General features: G+C 39.6%; 1 long non-coding RNA gene across 1 annotated transcript in view; it reads left to right on the top strand.

Moving 5' to 3' along the window:
* LOC124161020 overlaps positions 1-22444 on the top strand; it is a 570739-nt gene that overhangs the window by 273499 nt on the left and 274796 nt on the right. Inside the window, exon 6 of the long non-coding RNA XR_006865300.1 lies at positions 8493-8551. This is a non-coding gene — a long non-coding RNA (uncharacterized LOC124161020). The remainder of the gene's footprint in view (positions 1-8492; positions 8552-22444) is intronic.

Here is a 22444-nt window from a genome sequence, read left to right as displayed (position 1 = left end):
ACAAGTAACAGCAAACTACAGTACGCAACGTATTGAACAAAAATATTACACAAGTTCGCCTCTAAATTTGTTGTAATCCACCGCACACCTAAATGAGTTTGCAGAAGTCGCCACTCGTGTCGCTAGCGTACAAATTGATCCGAGTTTCACGGAGAAATAAGATATAATTATGGGTGTTTACTGAAATTTATATATATGATGATGTGATATATCAAGTTCATAATTTTCCCATGCTCTTCCTTGAAATTGTAATCATTATACAGCATAATATTGGAAAAAGTGGATCGCATTGCACTCTTCACCGCGCCGCGGACATTTTTGAAAACCCATTATACCTAATGCGACCGAAGTGGCAACTTAAATCAGCCTTCTTTGTGATGGAATTGGTTCTCCTCTATGCAGTCCCCTTGTTATTGAAATTGATTAGAGATGTTTCGCGGCCACATCGATATCTTATCCAGATTATGGCTCTCCATTCAATTTTATTTTCATGCTAGTATTCATTTCAAGATGTACTTCTTTATAATTTGATTTTCTAGGACAGATATTTCTCCAGAAGTGAGCGAATGTAAAACTTCATTTATTGGCGACGAAATTTCATTGGCGACGAAATTTCTCGTTCATACTATTTCCATTTATTTATACCTATTCCACCGAAAGCAACACTATCGGTCTTTTATAACGGGGATTATAACTTTACAATAAAACGTAGATGAACACACCTTGGATAGGGGCAACCTAACCAGGCGGGACTCAAGACCGCAACCTCTTGTGTGTCAGGCAACGAATTTACCTCAGTCGCCTCCGAGGTCGGCAAATTTCATGCTAATTTTACTGCATATTCGAAATTGATCGATCTCCACGCTAATTTTTGCGGTAATTTCACTAGTTTATACGCTATTTTTTTCCTTCAACGCCACCATTCACCGTAGGTACTCGTTAAGGCCGTATCACACTAGCGACTGCGACCGCCGCTGCGACCGCGACTGCGGCTGCGACTGGCCCGTCGACCAATCAGAGCGAGGCAGTCGACGCTGCGACTGCGACTCAGAAGAATAGCCGGTCGGCTATTCTTCTGAGTCGCAGTCGTAGTCGCAGCCAATCAGAGAGCTATTTTTCAATCTCGCGCGCTTGCGGCATACGTGTTTGTTTTGGTTACCGTAGCGAGGGAAGCTCAAGAAGGTTGTGAGATAACGCTGAGATAATTTCGGATTTTCAAAGTGAAGATGAAAGCCCAGCATATTAGATATTGGACCCGAGTACACAGGTGAGTAATAATGAAGTACGTTTTAACATATTTTAGGAACAATTTCAACAATTGCTGCTGGGCTTCCGTAAACAAACAATCCACAAGCAGAAACATTCATACGTGCGCATGCGCGACCGTGGCGTCGGCCGCAATGTGTGATGGGGTGCAGTCGCAGCCGCAGCCGAAATCGCGGTCGCAGCGGCGGTCGCAGTCGCTAGTGTGATACGGCCTCTACACGCTACATGCTAATCGTTCCCTCATAGATACTGTATTGCTATTTCTTTCTAGAAACCAGCCTTTACTGGAAATTGCGCTACTTTCGGCTCGAGTAGCTGAAAATTTTAATCGGTTATTCATTCTTACCTATCTAAACCAGGAGTTAATTACAACAAGGCCAAGGTTATGCAGTTTTGTAAACCATTGCGAGCTGGGAATGTGAGAACCAAGGTAAAAATTAGTGGGGAGAAACTTGAGCTGGTAGATTAATTCAACTATTTTGGGTATTGACATTGGAGGAAAATGGATAGAGTAGTAAGGACATCAGGAATGGAATTGCATTAGCAAAGGAGAAGTTCGTGAAGAGGAAGGAGCTAATGAGAAGGAGAGTATCAATAAAAGGCCCCCGAAAAGTTTGATCTGGAGTGAAGCGCTTTACGGTGCGGAAACGTGGACACTGAGGAAAGAAGACGAGAGAAGATTGGAGGCATTCGAGATGTGGGTATGGAGAAGAATGGAGAAGGTGAAATGGACGTAAAGGAGGAGCGACGAAGTGTTGGACATGGTGTTTGAGGAGAGGCAGCTTTAAATGAGATACGGAGGAGTTATGAAGATATAGATGGAGGGATCTTGAACGCAGTGTTAAAGGGTAGAATGTTGGGAGTAGGTAAACGAGGGAGGGGATGGAAAAGGATAGGATTTTTAGATGGAATGAAAGGAAGTAGGCCCTAATGTGAACTGAAGAGGGAAGTACATGAAGGAAGGGAAGGATGCCAAAATGCTTGTGAAGTATTCCACGGAAACCTACTTTAGTCGGAAGAATACTTTGATTATGATAAAATTTGGCTCCAATAGCTGGAATTCTTAACCGATCATTAATCCTTACCCATTAAAACCATCCCTCTGATAAAAGCAGCAGGTGAGTTGTAAGATATTTACTCGAGCTTGAGAGTGAAGTGACATACGTGATAGTGAATAGGCGCGTGCCATTAATTCACTCACTCCCAATCGCTTATTCCGCTGAAATTCAATTTGCTTAAATTATTACGGTCTGCTGGTGCAAAGGAAGATTTTACCGCACAGCTATGAAAACTGTGATATTAAAAATCCCATTCGGCTTGAATGGAATGAGAAGTTAATGCGTGCGTAACGGGCAATTACTCACTTAAACATCTCATAGTATCTTTCAAGCTATTTCTTATGTAAATAGAATTCGGCGCGAGCCATAATAGTTTAGCGTATTTAGGTTTACTCATTGGAACGCTTGAAATGCATGCGAATACATTTCCATAGATTGATGCTTATCCTGGATGGAAGGACGATTAACTGTTCATTTTGGTGGGCTTCAACTTCAAAAGATAATTCTTCTATTTTGACATTTTTGTGATATCTAGACCCTTTTTTGAATCACCATAACATTCAACTCCTTTTCATACGTACAATTTCATAATCTTATCTAAAAATGCTATTTAAACGTATAAAGTTCTTCATCATCTGAATATAAGGTCCTATTTTGATTTCAATTTATGTCTCAACAATTTAATTCATTATTATTATCATTTTAGCATCCTAGATAATTTTGGTTGCATGTAAAATAATTATTTGGTTTTATATATGAATACATCACATGCGTGACACCGCGGCATCTACTCCTCTAACATTGAGTTTCTCTATTAAATTATTTGGAAGACCAGTTTGCTTCCTCTACTTTTTCAGTTAATTTTAACAAACTATCCCCTCTTTATCTCTCTCCTTTTTACAAATGCCTCCTTTACTGTGCCGCATGGATTTGGTCTTGATTAGAATAATTTTTATTCCATCTTGTTCCCATTTTTTACACAACGTAAGGTCAGTGCCTGCAACCCTTTCGCCGAAAAGATGATCATCCTCGTGCTCCGCTGATTCAGGAGAAATCTTTGAACTTTTAGTGAACTCACTCATTCTCTAGGATATCTTCTGTTTACACGTTGAATGACTAAGAGAAGATAAGGTAAAAATATCAATAAAATCAACAGATTTAGGCGTTACTTGGTGGAACGATGAGATATTCATGGTGAAATAAAAACACAGTACCATTCCACAACCTTATATTTTTGCAGTCTACTAGTTTCAACGTTTACACCGTCATGTCACCGACGGTGTAAACGTTGAAACTAGTAGACTGCAAAAATATAAGGTTGTGGAATAGTACTGTTTTTATTTCACCATGAATAAAAATATCACTTATACACCGAGGAAGAAATTCGCAATAAAAAATATCTGATTTACCCGGTATTTGAATCCGAATCTCCGGATTAAGTATCCCAGCCAATTAAACCACCAAACATCCATGTGCGTAACTTCGAACAAAGTAACTTGTTTCGTGCAGTGCTTATCAGTAAAACGCCTAGATAACTGACATTGCCTGCAATTCATGTCTTTATTGTTTATTATTTAAAATCTAGTCATTGAAGAAATGACCGTTTTCATTGGTTCTGTCATATGCACTTTTATGACAGAGTATATTACATATTTGAAAAAATTATATCCAATGTTTTACTTTTTTTAAATCTATAAACCACCCTTATATAGAATCTTGTGGACAAATGATTGAGGAATATTACTGCAGAGGAATGGGGGAACGAGTTTATAAGTGGCAAACCAACAAAAAATCGAAGCCAATGAGTGGCTTGGTGTTCCGTAAAATAAATCGCCCCGCCTAATGTCGAGTGGGCTAGCAGGTGGTTCGTGAAAGAGCAACTTAGGAAGATAAAAAGTTGAGAGCGATGTTGGTTGGCTTGGGTGAGTTTTGTAGGGACTGGTTTTGGAATGATTCCACGGTCGCAGCTCTCAACTGGACACGCACTGCTACATAGAAAAAGGCGGAAAGATAGCACGGAGTAAAGTTGAGACGCATAGACGATGGCAGCGGTGGATAAGTCAAAGGTAGAAACATTTGAAATGCGGTGCTTTTGAAAAATGGTGAAGATGAAATGACATTGTGAGTAATGAGGAAGTTATAAGAATAGTGAGAGGAAAAAAGTCTTTTTAATACTTAACTTTTGAAAAAACTGGATATCTTAATCAGCCAAATCATGAGAAATGATGATCTAATACACGCATAATGAAGACGACCGTACAGTAGGAATTAGTATGGAAGAACGGGAGAGACGGGAAGACCTCAAATTATTTATTTGAAATATGCTTTAAGCATGTAAAATGGAATAGGTACTTGAATATATAAAGGCTAGCTGTTAAGAGTATTAATTGTAAAGGTGTGTCAAACCAATCACAAGATTTTTGACCGCTGATAATGTCGAGTATTTTCTTCATGGGTATGTTCTGGAAAGGGGATATTTGCGTACAGACAATCGTTGGAGTGGAGTAAGGAGACAAGTTCCTCGATGGAAATCTAACAAAAAATTATGTATACCCGAGCTTTCAAATATGTGGCTATTACCGCCTTCCGTCGATTGAGGTTGTAGTGTGACACCACTGTGAAGGTAAAAAGTTACGAGGGTAGGCTCGTGACTTCTCGATCGAAAAAATTGCCTTTAGCGTTTGCTACTGAAAAATTATAATTATTGAAGTCAATTATCAAAATTTGGCCTCACAGGATGTGGAAGATGTAATCCTTATATTTTTATGACAATGCTTTATCCAGCAATTTGGGCTAGCTTAACCCCTATTCTCATGTAAATTGAGTGATTTTGCTTCAATGAGAGCATTCATCAGCAGATAACTAAGAACAGTGTGTGTTAACATGCCTACGTTTTGTTTTTATCATGATTATTATGAAGCAATTATGACGTTCTTTGTAAAAAATACTCATTCTCTGGTAATTATCAATATCTTTGCTCTTCTTTGTCAACTATAGGTACCCATAAAAGACAGTTTTAGAACTCAGATTTTCAATTTCTATTAGCATGGGAAGCTTGATTTTGGCTCCCTCAGCCGATGGAACATTGATTTTAAAAATTTCGAGAAAAATTACATGCACTTCGTTCTCCCATCAAACCCCTTTACTTGAGCTTACAAACTAATGAGCTAGGGGGATAATCGATGGGACAGGCTTGGGATGAATTTCGTGGTCTACGCCACGAATATTACAGAAGAGGATCCTACAGTCGGCCACTAAATGTGCTGTCAATCAGCGCAGCGGACATTAAAAACTGTTAAAGCCTGTATGACACTTTCCAACTTATTGGCCAATAAATCGGAAGCTATATTGTTTAAATATTGGGCGTTACGTACTGTACGACACGAATCGATATATGCACCAATATTGGCCGAAATAGTGTTTTAATGTCCCTCTAGAGAACGCCATTGTATTTCGATGATTTTACGTTGCATTAGCATTCGTGTGATTTGTACGCTTCAAACAATAGTGAAACAACTTCTTTCGTACACATTTATAAAATTCAAGCGAATTTTCGGGAAAAAATGTTTTACAGCCAAACCTGATATTTGCAAATAGCTTCTTATTTTGGCCACTAGGAGTCAATATAACTGACTTCTGATTGGAGATTGGCCGCGAGAAAGAAGAACCTGTTCTAAATTCGAAATTGGGCAAGAAATTGCGTCCAATATCGTGAAAAGGATATTGGACAAGAAATTGGTGTGTGTCAGTTGGACCACAATCCAATATCCAATAGAATGGTCAATAAATTGTAAAGAGTCATTCGGGCTTGTAAAGTTGTCACTCGCGTCGTTGATGGCAAAGCAATCTAAATTTCACTGGAAAATAAGCTAAAGTTAGGGCTGTTAATCAAGATGCAAATTCTAGATGATATAAGCTATCAAATTCACGACTTGTCAATGATATTAACACTCTTACTATATTAATACTAATACTCTTTTGCGAATATTGGAAATGAGTGGGTCACACTGCAGTCGTCGATGTGCTGTGGGAATTTCTGGAAAACAAATTAAAATGCACCATTAGGGACGAACAAGCTTCTTCAGGATGGACTGGGGTCTCTTTATAATTAAAGACACATAAAGGACTGCAAGAACCTCTTTTGTAATGTTCGTGGTGCGGATCGCGGAATTTATCTGAAACCGTTCGAACGATCATTCCCCTTGCTCATCCGTCGTCCATCTAAAGGGGATTTGTATGAGAAACGAAGTGCATAAGGTCAGCACCTATGGCGGATTCAGGATTTTTTGGGGGCGGAAGGGTTTGACAGTCAAACGGTCTTCTCATATTTGAGATTAAAAACAAAATACAACAATTACTGTAAAAAGCATTCTCTTTATTTTATATGAAACTTATTATTATGAAAGTAAATGATTGTGGCTCCAAAATACACATATCAAAACGAACGTAATGATAACCGTATTAAAAATCTTGTCCATTTTTTTAGTATTGGGGGGGGGGGGGGGGCAGGTGCCCCTGTGCTCCTGTCCCCCAAAAATCCGCCTATGGTCTGCACCACGCACAGCTACTTTGAAAAAGGTGAAAAGCTCGAGGTACGTACGGTGCGACGGCGGAGATGAACCTGCCATCTCTCGGGGGAGTGGTGAACGACTCGTTCTGGCGTCAGTCAGGTGGCGTTTTTTTGAGTGGTAGTGGGTGGAGGTTCCGCTGTCAGCAGCGCCACGCAGCCGTGGAATACCGCGGGCGGAGCAAGATATGGCGGTAAAGGTGGGATCAAGATTCCATCTCCTCTCTCTCACTATACCTGTACGTTGTGGGATTAAATGGCCGAATGGGTGGTGAACTTCCGGTCTAAAAGGCAAGGGGTGTGTGCATGGATATTAAGCCAGAAGGGGGGAAAGCAGATGGACAGCGCAGGTTGAAAGGGGTTCACTTGCAAGACAATCAATCCACGTCCCGACGGGTAAATCTTTCAACCCGATAGCTGCGAATGCACCGTGCAGAAACATCCGTCTGAAATGATCGCAGAGGTTACTCGTTGACCCTCTAAGAATCTTGTTTGGCATTGTTTTCTCTTTTGTTTTTCTTCCGTTAGCTTGCCCAAGGGTTTTTGGGCTGCATCCCGCGCTAAAAATAGGATTTTGATCAAGATTCATGACATTGGGCTTTTATAGAAAAAATTCCAAAGTTTGTACAACCAAGTATTATTAAAAAGTAATAAATAAATGTAATAAAGAAAACTTTATATAAAACATTTTATATAAAAAGTTCACTTTGGGCAATCACGATGGAAGTTATGACTGAGCCAAATTCCTCAGTATCTATTGAAGAGGGACATCGTAGGTGTTTTCAATAATAATGTGCGTAGAAGGAACCCATTACACTTCCTCCTAAATAGCGTAGAAATTTACAAAACGTAGCCTAAATATTCTGTAATTATGTCATAAATGCAAAGGATTTACTCCAAGTTACGTCTGAAAATATTCCTTGGATAAGAATTCTTTCAAAACCTCTTCAGATGCATATTGTAGTGGATGCTTCCTTAAGTAGCTATTAGTTCATTTTCAGTGTCATTTCATTGTTAACCAGGTCTTAGCGACAGGCGCCGATTGGACCATGGTATTTTCATCCTGCCCGACGGTTGTTGTTGTTGGTTGAAACGTTCATTCATTCAAACGTTCTTTATAAATTATCTTATATGGGATTTCTTAAATTCGTGATTCTTCAACTATTTCTGTAGTACACGAATAGAAAAAGATTAGTTTCCGAATGTTTACCAATTATCACATTCCGTTTATCAGCAAAGGCAATCTATTAGAATAATCCCTTCCCTGAAAGAATCGTTAAGAATGGAGATTTTTTGTGTCAGTCATCTCTCTAGTCTATTCACAATTCGACAGTAATCCTATTATTCTCTATTCAGTGATTGAATTTGGTACTGCGCTTGGCATTTCATGGCATCAATAACTCTGCGATGTCGTGCTTCCATTATCGAGTTTTTTCGTGGTTGAATATAGATTCATTATATTCTCACCATCGCTTCTCCCATTCATCTATATTTCAAATATAGAGGTCCTACAATTTAATACCCCTGAGTATGAGTTAAACTTTTGAAATTTCCAATGTATCGCTGCGGCTTCTAAAACGAAATTTCTCTTTCCATTCCAGTCTGAGGTGCATCATCGAAAGTTTTTCCCGCATCCTGCAGCAAATTTTCTAAGGAGCAGGTGAGTGTAAATGGAATATTTTTTTACCTATGCCATGAGTTTAAAAAATTATAGAAATAAAAAATAGAGTAATCTCAGCAGAGATTAGGCTACACGTTTTTAATCAATAATGATGCAATTAATTTCTCCATGGTTGATGCATTCCTCGTTTTCCAAACTGCCGACTTTTGATTTTCTTGTTGGAATAGCAAATCAAGAGCCCTCGCTGCGTTGAAGTATTAGATAAATGCGAACGAGATTCAGTGGTGATTTAGCTACTAATATCCCACCCAAATATTCAGTCCTTAAGTTATGAGCTATTGAAACTTTTATCCCAGTATCATCGGATGAGTTCAGCAGTGTATTGGAAATGGACTAAATTGGAAAATTACCCTACTATCCTACTACTTGCCCTACTAGCAACACTTTAATTTCAGTGTGGTATGGGGTACGTGCCAACTGTTGAGTTGTGAGGATTTATGTAAAAATTTAGGCTCTTTTGTTAGTGATTTAGCCGTAACTAAAGGTGCCAATTATGGTCCTCGATTATTCTTGAAAGAAGTCGACATCAAATTGACATCTTTTGTGCCATTCTGAAAGAAGTGCGTTCTCCACTCCTCAAATGACCCAAAGCTCCAACTACAGCAATTTTTTAATGACTTGTGATTTCGGGTGTGAGTGAGTGAACGGCCCCACTCCCGGAGTAGACGGCCGAAGTTATCTATGTTCCCTTCTAGTAAAGACAGACCGCTCTTGATATCGCGGGGCAGTAATTAGTTCGCACGGGGTTGGTTGCCGGAGTCATCGAGAGAAGAGAGAGGGTTGGGCGGAAGGCGACTGCCGTTTCCCTTCTGACGGAGCGAGAGATAGCAATCGCTGGAAAGAAGGTCGTTTCATCGGACGACCGAGGCAGTCGCCCGTCGTGAAAGAGAGGAATTAACTCACCGTAACCGCTGGGCGGGTTGGATGGATCCCGAAAGGTTCCCTGGACGGATAAGAAAATTGCGAGGGGCAACGAGTTTTTCCAGTTGTTATGGGAATCCGTCTTCTTGCCCCGAAGGGTGGGAACGCGAAGCGCGGCCCCCGCGCTATGACCGTCTATATGACCGTCATCAGGTCACTCACTCGAGGAGAAGGAAGAGAAAGGCCAAGTCCCCGCCGCGGTGTTCATTTTTTTTTAAATAAATTGCCTTACTATCCCTTGAGACAACGCTTTGTAGCGTAACCGCCGTAAGTGGGTTCACACGACATCTGTATTATATAAGTAGGTACTTGATAGAGTGATGCACTCAAGCGAAAAGTTGAGTATTTTATTTCTGTATGCTTATACCACCTAAAAAGGCACCATTGGCCATTTGCATCAGGGTTTCTAACTTGATAATTACACGTACATGATCAGCCATGCCCTAAATAAGAGCAATCTACCCAGCTAGGACTCGAACCCATGACATCTTGTGTGGCAGATCGGGACTTTGCCCCGCCGTCACCGAAGCCGGCAAATGACCAGCAACTGTAGTTGATAAAAGTAGCTTTAGCTAGCACACCCAAATTACGGGCAACTGTGGTTAATAAAAAATAATTTAATTCCTTTGGCCCAACTCTACATCCAACAGCATGTATTATGTGCTTGAGTGAGTTCTGCCCTCAAGAGAGAAGTCAAGACCTTGCAAGTGAATCTCAACTGTAAGTAGTTGATAAAAATCAATTGCTCTAGCCCAACAGTACCAAAGTCACGCTTAGGATGTTTTAATCGGTAACTATATCAGGAACTCTCTTATTTTTCTATTAATTTTGGTATTCTTCTGGTTAAAGTAAGTTTACATGCAGTACTTTTCGAATAAAACCGTCGGTTCCCCCTCCCCAACTTGGTCTACCCTTTCCAATGAAAAATAAGCCCTAGGCATTTGTCTCTATCTGTAAAACCTATTCTCCTCCTTTTTCCATTCTCCTTTACCAAAAATTCTGCCCTCTCAGCTTCAACACTTACTGTCTGTAGAATGTCCCAGTAAATAAAATGCTATTTTATTCGTCCATTCGTATATTAATTTGTCTCGATCAGTGACCTTGTCTAGTACTCCTCCATGTTTCTTGTCCCTCTATGGTAAAATACACAGGAGAATTTATTTAATTTTCCTACCCTGGCTGAGGCCACGATGACAGAGCCAACGATGTAATTTTTTTATTTATCAACAGCCTTCGAGCCTCTTCTTGTAACGCTTGTATTTTAATAGCCAGTAAGCACAGCCTCTGTAGTATGTGTCCTTGACAGAGTGCTCTTCTCTAGCGAGAAGCTAAAAACTCACTCGTGACCAAGAGCTGCAGTTGATAATTATAATCCTATTACTTAGGCCCATCAATACGATATTTACATAGTGTTCGATCCATCGATAAAACCTTTAACTATTTCGTATTCCGTATCCGAATTTGTTGGAATACCTAATAGAATACCTTTGGTGGCTTGCCTTTCTCTTACTTTCTTCCCTGGTTGAGTCAGTACGACAGCGCTTGTGACTGTTTTTTTTTATAATTAGCTCTATTAGCCAATCATACAATGCTTGTAGCTATGTGTGTAACTACTCTACGCCTAACCGCATAATATCTCTAATTTATAAGTAATAGAGTTCTGTTACTGTTCTGTAAGTTGATATTACAAAAACAATGAGCAGCCAAATCAGGTAAAAAATAAAATTTTCTCTTTAAAATTAACCTTTCATTTATTTCAAAATGTGGCTATTTCGTCTTTCTCGTCTTTCCATTTGTCTTAAGATATTACTTTATTGGCCATTTCATTTCCTTTTCTAGTTTGAAGAGCGATGTTATCCAGTAGTATTGGAACTGGCTCAATTAGGCTATCGGTTGTAAATAGTATATTTACTTGAAAACTTTCCTTCTTTATTGAACCAGTTGCTCGATGAAGCCTGCGGTACAGCTTTATGTAACTATAAGCATATAATAATAATCAAAGCACCCTAAAATCCTTTCAATATTTCACCAAGAAGCCCCGCAAAATGTAAAAAAATTAAAGTTAAAAACATTTACAGCTGTATGTACCTGGGAGAAAAAAATTATCGCAGAGCCCTGAACTGTTTTCAAGAAATCTCTAAAAAGTCCCTCAAAATGTATGAAAAATTTTCAAAACTTTACGTAAGTTTAAAATTAAGTATTTTTCATTAACCGCGTAAACAAGGTAGAGCGTCCTTTTGACGAAGGTGATTGACATCTTCCCACTCGCGGAGAGGAAGCTACTATTGGGATTTCGTTTCCCCAACCCCCATCACACGGAACGTTCGTTATGCCGTTTGATATGTATTACGTCCGCCCCCGGGGGCGGTGGATCTCCCACTACTTGGAGAGTGTTTGTGTGCTCTCACCCTAGATGGCAGATTGAAAGTCGTCGTCGCCGTCACCTTCCCTGTCGAGTGGGCGGTGAGAGAGACGGATTATATCTGTTCGCACGTGAGCAATATATACACGGGGCACGCGTGAAATGGATTTCACACGACACCCACCCAAATACCCCTGAAGAACTGGGTGGGGTGGTAGGAAGGGGATCCCTTTCCATCAAGAAGTTTGGCGCTAAGTGTGTCTTGGAGACTCAATCCAGCCTCTCTCTCTCTCTCCCTTATGCAAAACATGCCTTTGCCGACTTCATTCGGGGGGTATGGGGGACAGGGCTGGGTGTGGAATGGTTTGACGTCCACGGAGGCGTTAACAGGAGGCTTCTCCAGGGGTGGATAAGAGATGGGCCCTGGCAAGTGTGAGAGGTCCCTCTCTCTCTGGATATTTAAATTTTTTTTTTTTTTCTCTCTCACTTCTTTCCCGATTCCGTGAGAGAGCACGAGGTTAATGTCGTCCTCTTTGACTTACCCTTCTCCCGACCCTTTCAGGAGGAGGAGGACCGGGTTTTTAATCTCGGGATTCGGGGGTTCTCCGTATATGTACCTACAAAACTCCTCCCCCTATCCTCTTACCTTCCACGTGCCCAGCTTCTATCTCTGGTCCCTCTCAATCTCCCACTCATACGTAATCTCTGCCGCATCCGACTGCCGATGGACCAATTCCTTCTCATCCTTCCAGCAGGCTTTTCCTCCGTCAATACAATTCACTCCCTTCTGAACAGATATTAGGACAGGTGACATACCCGAACGGTAGCACAACTCATCAATTTTAAAAAGTTTGTAAGATGTTTTGATATTCTAATGACGGCATGATCGGATTTTTATGTATTTGACAAATCTTTCAGCGGCAGTATTTATAAGGAACGTGTTCATATATTACAGTTGGTTCCGGTATGATGCCTGTGCACCATCTCTTTTGAGCGAGCACATAATCTCAGGCCTATTTTGGGAGCAAAAATCCCTACTTTCCCTCCGGCTACAGCCTTTTCTCACTCTGGATCTTTAGACGGATGATATATCTGTGCGGCAACGCAAATCATCAATTTTTAAAAGTTTCCGTATATTTTGATATTTCAACGAATGATCGATCGTATTTTTGCCGTCAGAAATTTCAACGACAGCGTTTCTGAGGTAGGGCAATTAAAATTGCTGATTCGAGTACGCTGCCCGGACATCATGGCTTCCCAACATCGCAACAAATATTTCACCTTAGTATAATGCAATCCATTATTTATTTAAAAACACAATATAAGTTTGATAACCCAATTGCGCCAAGTTCATTTTATTTTACCACATATACTTCACCGTCAGCGTTCTCCACTCATGTCTTCCCTTGTTTTAAAGGAGCAATGTAAATAAGTCTTCATACCTTAGGAGGACAATTTTAGGTTTTCATACCTTCCTTAATTCCTGAGGAAATGTTCAAAACTGTTCTTAAAAGGGAAAAAGTTATTGAGAAATTGTGCTAAAAATTGTTATAATATTTGTTTTTTTTCCCGGCGAACAGTAGCAGTAAAGTTTTCTCGAGGGCAGGGTCAGGTCCTCCATATCACCTTCCAACGTATCGACTCCTGGATCCCTGATGACGATGAACGTTGTTCATCGAAACGTTGGAAGGAGATATGGCGGACCTGACCCGGTGCAAAACTAGAGAAAACTTTACTGCAAGAAATTCATTTTGAACATTGAGATATTGTCAATTTGAATCTATTTCATCGGACTTGTTAGTGGATATGTTTAGTTTTAGTGATTACCTTAGCATCTATTTTCAGGCTTATCACCTTAATAAAAGCGAATTTGAAACTCTCTTTGTTTATAGTAGTGAAAGAATATTCTCTTTTTAAGATTTGGTCATGTATACTTTCAGTGTAGGTACCTTTCATTGGCTTTTTTTCATTTCAGTCCAATGGGTGCATCCCGGCACGCCTAATAAGGGTCGGGTTGGAAAGAGGCAGTCTTTGGCCGACTATTGGTCTGAGAGGAACCCCACCTCTGTGAATTTTGGGTAATCCATATAGTCTTGGTCGCTTGGCGGCAGATTGGAACAGGTGCTTCTGTTCTTCCTTTGGGATTGATGACTTCTTTATTAATTCCCTGATTAACGAAATATACAGAAAGCCCACCCACACTGACCGCTATCTGAATGCTTACTCACACCACCATCCATCCCAGAAGGCTTCACTGGTGGCAACACTATTTCACCGCGCTTACAAACTCTCGGATGCAGAATCACTGGCCAAAGAAAAGGAACACCTGATGAAGACCCTCAAGAGGAGTGGATACAACAGAGAAATGATCCTGAAAAGGACTGCGCAAGTAGAGAAACGTAACAGGACACTAGACAAGGAGATGCAACCAAATGAAAAGCCAGAAACATACGCTACCATCCCGTACGTCGCCGGCACAAGTGAAAAGATCTCTAGACTCCTAAAGAAGAAGAACATCGTCACAAGATTCAAATGCGTGACAAAAATAAACCAGATTATCCCAAAACCGAAAGACAAGATTCCAAATAATCTCAACGAAGGGGTATACCGCATACCATGCTCATGCGGTGAAGCATACATCGGTGAAACATGCAGATCCACGAAGATCCGCCTGCAGGAGCACAAGAGGGCCACGCAGAACAAGAAATTCGACCTCTCAGCAGTTGCCGAGCATGCATGGAGTGAGCCTGGGCGTAATATAATATTTGACGAAGCGAAAATCATCGCTAAAGAAAAGAGGTATTACCCCAGGCTGATAAGGGAGACAATTGAGATCATCAAAACGCCCAAAAATGTTAATAGAGAAGACGGATACAATATAACCAACGCCTGGAAGAGAGTGTTTAGAAATTCAACCAATCACGGCGCAGCAGCAAGGGTAACCGGCCATCAACACCGCGGCCGCCAGGAGGGAGAGCTATATATACGCGGCAAAAACACGGAAAGCACCACTTCGACCTGAAGACGCCTGGTGGAATCCTGGCGAAACTGTCGTTACCTCTGACCACGAAACGCGGCGATAACCCGAAAATGGAGAAATCTACTAATCTCCGTGTAAATCTATCATAACTGTTATAAAAGATGTAATAATTTCTTTTCTCCAATTCTTTTTAGGACTTCCATGCTATCGATACTTGGTATGCATCATATAAACAGGGTAGTATCTATTTGAAGAAGCGCCTGAGGAACCTAGATTTGGAGGTATATATCTGCTTGCATGAAATCCAACATGAGCTTTCTTCCTTACTTTCCCGTCCGTAACTCACGCCACGCCCACTTCATTATGATCACTTCTCCTATTGGCCAAAAGCTGTTAATTTATATCGCGTAATCTGCAAACCTCGACCATTTCGTAATTATTCAATTATTCCCGCGCTTTCTTCATTCGAGGGAAAATGGGGTCGGTCCGTTACACCCTATATAGCCCTACCTGTTTCTATTTTATCACCTAATGATCGGTCGAGATATTTATCCCCGAGTCTTGATTTTTCTATCAATCCGTCCCGATCTTTCACCCATCCTTCGGGCTCCCATTCCCCATTCTATCCTACACTCTAAAGGTTCCTCACTTTCACCTACGTCACATTATGTGACGCGTTTCCGCTGTCCCGGTAAGCCATGCTTACCAAAGCCAGCCAGTTTACATTGATAGATTCTCGTGCATATTCGTTTATGCTGTATGTGCAGTGTGTTGCTTGTGTTAGCAGAAACTTGCAATATGTCGGCTATTGTATTGCGGCCCCCATAGACTAACGAAAATATTGTATCGCTAACCAAATATCGACACACTAGTCAAAAGTAAAAAATTTCATAAATCGTATTCATTGATTTAACATTTTAACCGACAAAGATTATTGCAATTTGAAATTATATTTTTTTGATATGGTGGTAAAGTGACGTGGAGGATTGTGGCCCCCTGGACTATATGAAATTGATTTTTGGCCCATGCATTGAAACAGGTTGAGGACCCCTGAACTATATGATAACATGATTGCGTATTAATCGTTGAGTACCTTGCTCCATAGAACACAATTAGTAATATTTTATATCGATAAATTTTTTAGTCATTTTTTTATTTTCCCTTTTCAAGTGATTTTCGATTTGCAATAAGCATTTTTATAAACTACCTATCAATATCAAAATACCATAGTATTAAAAATATCAAAGTTCAAATATAACATCAAAAAATATCATATAACAAATGGAATTACATTTTTTTAGTATCACTTTGTAATTTTTTTTCATTTAATTGCAATTATTTTTTTCTGAACATTTGTCAATAGTAACACAATTGAAAATTAAGAATGATTGCTGGATTTTTGGCGCATTGTAACGTGGAAGATTACTCGGGATTTCCACCGGGTCAGGTGCTCCATCATGCGCTGAAGACGGTGGACGACTCGATCTTCGAAACGTCGACCATGATGGAGAACCTGATCCGTTGGAAAACCCGAGTGTCCTTCCACGATACAATGGAAATTTCTTAATTCTTTAAGAAGGAAAGACACGGGAAAAACTCATAGAAGAGTTACCTTATGAGGCAGTATGTATGTTGTTGAAATTGTTCGATCGTAATTTCAGATGTCTGTTAGCAGTGCATTATTAGTTGCTCCGAGCTCGGAATATAAACCTTTCACTAGCTTGTTGATAAACTGCTTGATGGTGGGGAGTTTATGAGGGAAGCTTCCTCACTTTCACCAGTTGGTCAACAATTATTGTTCTCAGATTCGACCTCTCCATGGAAGCATGGTTCCAGTGATCACTAATCAAATATTTAAAAATATTTTCAAAATGATGGCCGAGTAAAATATTAATACGTCAATTCTGGATATTTAAGGTTATAAAATAATTACTTAAGGCGAGACAAAAATGTAGGATTATAATTTTCTCAAACAATGAATCTCAAAATGGCTGGGATCGCGCAATCGCATTATTGATATAAGCTCGAATCACTCGTTTAATTAAGTTCAGAGATTTTTTCAGACTATTATAATCGCACATTTTTGTTCAACCTTAAATATTCAATGGTGTTAAAAGTCCAGAGTATTGAATAAAATGTTGAAAAGGCTGGATACCCAAGAAAAACCGTTTTCATGGTAACTGCAAAGTGCATGCAAAAACATTTTTCTTCGCATTAGCTCAGCAACTAGGGAAGTGCGACCCGATGTTTATGGACAAAAAAAGCTTAAAATTGTTTCCCTGACCACCTCTTGAAGTATTTTAGATTCCTCCTGAAACACTCTGTAAAATGAAAATACGGAACCATAATCTGTATTAGTTTGACCGCATGCCCATTCATGATTTCGCTAATGAAATGAATTCAAATCTTTTTCTGATCTTGCTTCTCTTCTTCTCACCCTTAAGGTAGTAAAAGTGCCTCGGTACAAGTGGCAAGAATTTGATGAAACTTTGCTCACATGTGAGAGGAGTATGAGCAAAGGCATTCTTTGAAATACGCACTTTCAATGCACCAAAAAAAAGGGTTTCCCACGAGTCGTTTTTGAGATATTTGATGGTAAAATTAGGATAATTTAACATAGGCTCTTATGAAGAAATACTATTTTTTCGAGCTGGCGAACTGTTTGTAATAAGAAGTTGTGAGCCGACACTGAGTAGAAGAAAATGTTTGTGACAAATCTAAATATGTGGAAAGAATAAGTTCATGATGAAATAAGAAAGATATTTGCAAAAAAAACGAATGAAAATGGCAAAAGTGGCTGGGAATCTCTGGTAAAAACATCGCAAAACGAAAACCACTACACCGATTTCGCTGAAATTACGCAAATATATTGAGTTTTCCAGCTTTAAATTATGTTTTACATATATTCTGTTCATATAAATATATTTATTTAAGATTCACCGCTTGGATTGTGAATATTAAGTTAAAGTGTGTATTCAGCAGTGTAAAATTGCACTCATATTTCATTCCTAATTATATTTTTTTAAATGTTTTCTGGTGACTCTTTTGCGTAAATAATAGGTAGCCCGAGTGCATCACGTGACTTCGACCGATGCCGCTCAAACAATCTTAATCAGTAAGTTTCTCAAATTGACGAAAGCGAACGTCTTGTTTTCAGTAACAATAGAGACTCGATAGCTATCCGGTATGACTGCTGGTGGCCATGGATGATGAATTGGCCTCGGGGACATGCGAGGTGTTTGGGATCATAGAGGGAAGCAGTTGGGGAAGGAGGAATACTGAGGAGTTTATGAAGGAGGGGAAACGAACTGAATTGTAAGGAGTGAGGTTTCGGAGATAAAGGCGAAGGGGTGTTAGGAAGGCGAAGCCCTTGCTTGAATGCCCGGGAGGTAGTTGGCTGTTGTCGGAGCCACGCATACATACGCCCCCGTCTGCAGCATCCCAGTGATGAATTGCTGTTGCTGTCATGCTAGTTGCCCAAGGAGGGATACTCTGAGGAGTAGATTGACGAGGCGAAAGATTTTGCAGCTATGGCGTGCTGCTAAGGATAAGAGGTCACAACTGCGCGATTCGAAGAATAGTAAAAAAATATTTAAAAAAAAATAATTTGCCATTTTTGGCTACACTTAAGAAATTAAAAAAGTAAAAAAGGAGTATGTATCATGCGTTTCAAAATGACTATGTTCTTAAGAGAAACTTTTTGGTGTTAAGGTGAGCTTTTATGGAGGAAGTTTCACGACTACGCGATTCGAATAAAAGAATTTTCGCGTATTAAAAAATATCATTCAAGTTTTTGCGTAAAAAAGAGTACGCGTAATGTATTTCACAATGTGTCCTTAAGTGAATACTTTTACGGGATAATGAAGATGACCTTAGCGGTATTTTCATGTAACTTTTACATGCTCATAAACTTTTCATGTATGAAACTGCCATTTAGTACCATGAGTCTCGGTACTATTGCCAATGGAATTCGAGAACCTCTATATCGTAGAGGTCAGCGAATTGTCCTGGAATGCCGAAGTCCAAGTTCGATTCCTGGCTCATGGGAGTTTTCCCCATGGCTATTTATATAAATTTCACCGCCGTTTACGCCGTAGTATTGAAATAGGGTAGTTTCCTTCACCAAAGAAAACGAAAGGCATTGATTGCGATTCGTTACCCACCATTAGTGTATTCATAATATACAAATTATTTGGTTTTAGAAATACCGGTTTAGACGAATGGCAAGGGTCAATTTTATCCTCATTTGAAAAAGGCCAGATTGGCGCCCATGCGATGCCACTCCACGTGACGTCACAGGGACCTAGTTTCTATACGAGTTGATAGGAGTTTTACATCGTCTGAGATTACCAATGCATGCATGAGGCACAGAGCTCAGGGAAACATGTCTTAATAATCACTTATTAAAACTGGTTAGGGTCGGAAAGTTTCCTTCGTTTGATAGGGTATTAATAATCCTTATTTAAGCCAAGTGTTACCAGCTAGCAGCCTGTATCTTATCGGCACTCATAGCCTCGCCCCAAGGTCACCTCACTCGGCGACAGCGGGAACCAGAATGACTTCACACGGGGTTTTCCCAGCATTCATACTTAGCCGTCGCGTTTTCACGCGCTTGAAATTTTTCACTTTTCATTTAATCGCGAAAAATAGATATCGTCATAAAAAAATCTAAAATCGTAAAATACTTACTCCAGGAGTAATAATCTTTCGATTTAGGCATTAAATAAATAATAAGAAACCACCCTATTATACACAGACGTGATATACTTCAATTACAACATTCATTTGCAAACGTCTCTTATATAATATTCTTTATTCAAAAAATTACATAAATTAAATTAACCTTATTTGTTTACACATGTAAATGCTCGGGAAATTTTAGTAATTGTGCTACAACACCAGGAAAAGCATATAATTATTTACGGAAGGCAGTCTGGATACAAGTGCTATTACCTTTGAGGCTTCCTAAAGCTCCGAGTTATTTATACTTAAATATTGTTAGTAATGATGGAGTACACATACATTATTATTTAATTACTTTCCTATATCCTTATCTTATTACCGCCTTCTTATCTTCTTTCTATACAATATACTTATACTATATATGTATCCAATATACTTATACTCTATCCCTAAACTATAATAAATATATATTTTTATTATTAATAACTATGTTACATACTTATCTTTTTACTGTCTTCCGATTTTCTTATCGTATAACTATACTTTACGCGTATACTATAAACTTAAACTGCATACGTATGCTGTATACCTATACTTTACACCTATACTATATACTTATGCTAAATATGTATATCATATACTTATGCTAAATACTTATACCATGTACTTATGCTATATTAAGGCACTCACTCAGCGCGGGATATTTTAGCTCTCGCCCGAAGAGCGACGAGAACTAAAATATCCCGCGCGGAGGTGGAGTGACTGAAAATTAAGGGTGATTATTCACTGGCGCTCTCGCAAGCCGTGCGTGAAGCTATGAGGGATGGAGGGCACGCGGGAAAAAGTGCGGCGTTAAAAATGAGAAAAGCGGACGGGACGAAAAGATACCGACGGCACGGAGCGCAGCAGCGAACATTTCCCACGCGTCCCGCGGAATGGTCGGACGTTCATTTCGCCGACAATTCTTTCAGGAGTGCAGGAGCTCGAAATTTGATACTTTTTATGAAAGAGAACGTGCAAACGAGGAGCGTGGAAGTTTTTGAGGGACAGGCGGGTGTCGGACACTTATTACGCCTACCATTAAAGAGCCGCTTCCAAAAAAAAATCTTAATTGGAAATGTGCGAGAAGTCCAGTTGCCGAGTCGGACCCACGTGAAAACATTCAGGTTAACACGACCGCGCGCTGACAAATAGAATTACAACTATAAGGGCCGCGTGGCCTCAGGAATGAGCGTAGCATTATTTTTTTTTACCTCCTCCTCATGATGTTCCTCTCCAACAGCTCTCTGTCTCTCTTCCCACCACTCGGGACATAACACACGCAGTAAAATTAACGAGATTGCCGGCGCACGGCGGGGCGGGAAGGGAGAGGCATGTTTACATTAGATGTGCACGAGGGGAACAAAACGGCAAATACAGCTCCCCGAATTTACATTCCCGCTAATGTACATAAATTCACGTCCGCGTAAAAATATTTACCCCGCGCGACATGCAAAATAAGCCGGACTGAGGGAAGAGCGTGTATAGAACAGGGTGGCCAGGGTGGTAGGCACGAAAATTCTAGAGTTTTTCACGGTTTTTCCGAGTATTTTCCCCCCGTAATATGTTGCAGCAAATTTTATTAAAATATCGGGACTTCGTTTAATTTCTGTATTACTGCGGAAGATTGTAAAATCGGTGGCGTGGTAGCCTCGTGGATGCAGCAATTGTCTGCTTATAAAAGGATAGCATGTTCAAAAGCCTTTGTACTCCACAAAATTTTTTTTTTAATTCCTAGTAAGTGCGACGTGGTTCAGAGAAACGAAATGGCTCCCTACATCGAATTTGAGGTATCACAACCCTTTCTCTTCGTCTGAGCCAGATGCTATGCTTTCAACCAACCTTGTCAAATCGCTTTTTGAGTGAGTGTGTGTGTTTTGTGCGATATCTACGATTTTTATATATTTGAACTCAAAAGCCTGTATTGAACCCCTAAAGTGATCAAGTGGCAAGGATTATTTGGAGACATTGAGTTTTATTAGCTTCACGCACACTATTATCATGAATTTTCCCAGTTCTTAGGTATATGTATTTAATTCAGAGTTGATGAGTCAGTAATAGAGGGAAAGTAACTTGCTATCAATTATATGTCAAAAGGAAATGCAATGTCGAGGTTAACCCATGAAATGTGATAATTATTGTGGTTTAAGCAACCCACAATGAATTATAAGCTCTTTTATCTAAGAATGGCATCAATATGGCATAAAAAGATTGGATTAAGTATCAATGTATTCTAAATCATCATTGGATTTATAAATAAATACCCGGGATGTGCTTGAGAAAAATGAAAAACTGACCTAAATCAGAGGTTAAGGTAGAGGACCAATTATAGTTCAAAATTACATATAGCAGTTCTTCTAAGCATAGCATTCATTTTCCTTCCTGTAGTGAATTAATAAATATTCTTCCAATATTACCTTCCTTTATTCCCCGGAGTATGATTAATTTTACTCTAAATCGAGAAATTTCAGATGATTGCAATGAAAAATGAGCAGTTAAATTTGATTTTGAACCTGATAAATGATAGCAAATCATCCCAAAGATAGCCATCCCTTTTTTATAATCCCTTAATCCTAGTTTTAAGTACAGTTTATCTCTCTACATGTTACCCTAACAATTGGTTAGAATGAATGAGTTAACAGTGACATTTATTAGAATATGGATACATGATTTTTAATAAACTTTGTGTGATATAATTTCTCGGTGTCCGACAGTATTGATAACGTGCAGTATCGAAACAAAATGCGTACATGAAGTGCTACAGATGGTGAGTGAGTAGAAAAACTTCTCGGAGAGATAAGGAGGTAACATAGGATTTGGATGGAGCGAGCACTAAGCGGAGAAGAAATGTCAAAATCCGAGTCGGAGGGAAAAATATTAGGCAAAC

This window comes from Ischnura elegans, chromosome 6 (assembly GCF_921293095.1).
Source record: "Ischnura elegans chromosome 6, ioIscEleg1.1, whole genome shotgun sequence".
Lineage (NCBI taxonomy): Eukaryota > Metazoa > Arthropoda > Insecta > Odonata > Coenagrionidae > Ischnura > Ischnura elegans.
This window is presented reverse-complemented; position numbering and strand designations above follow the sequence as displayed.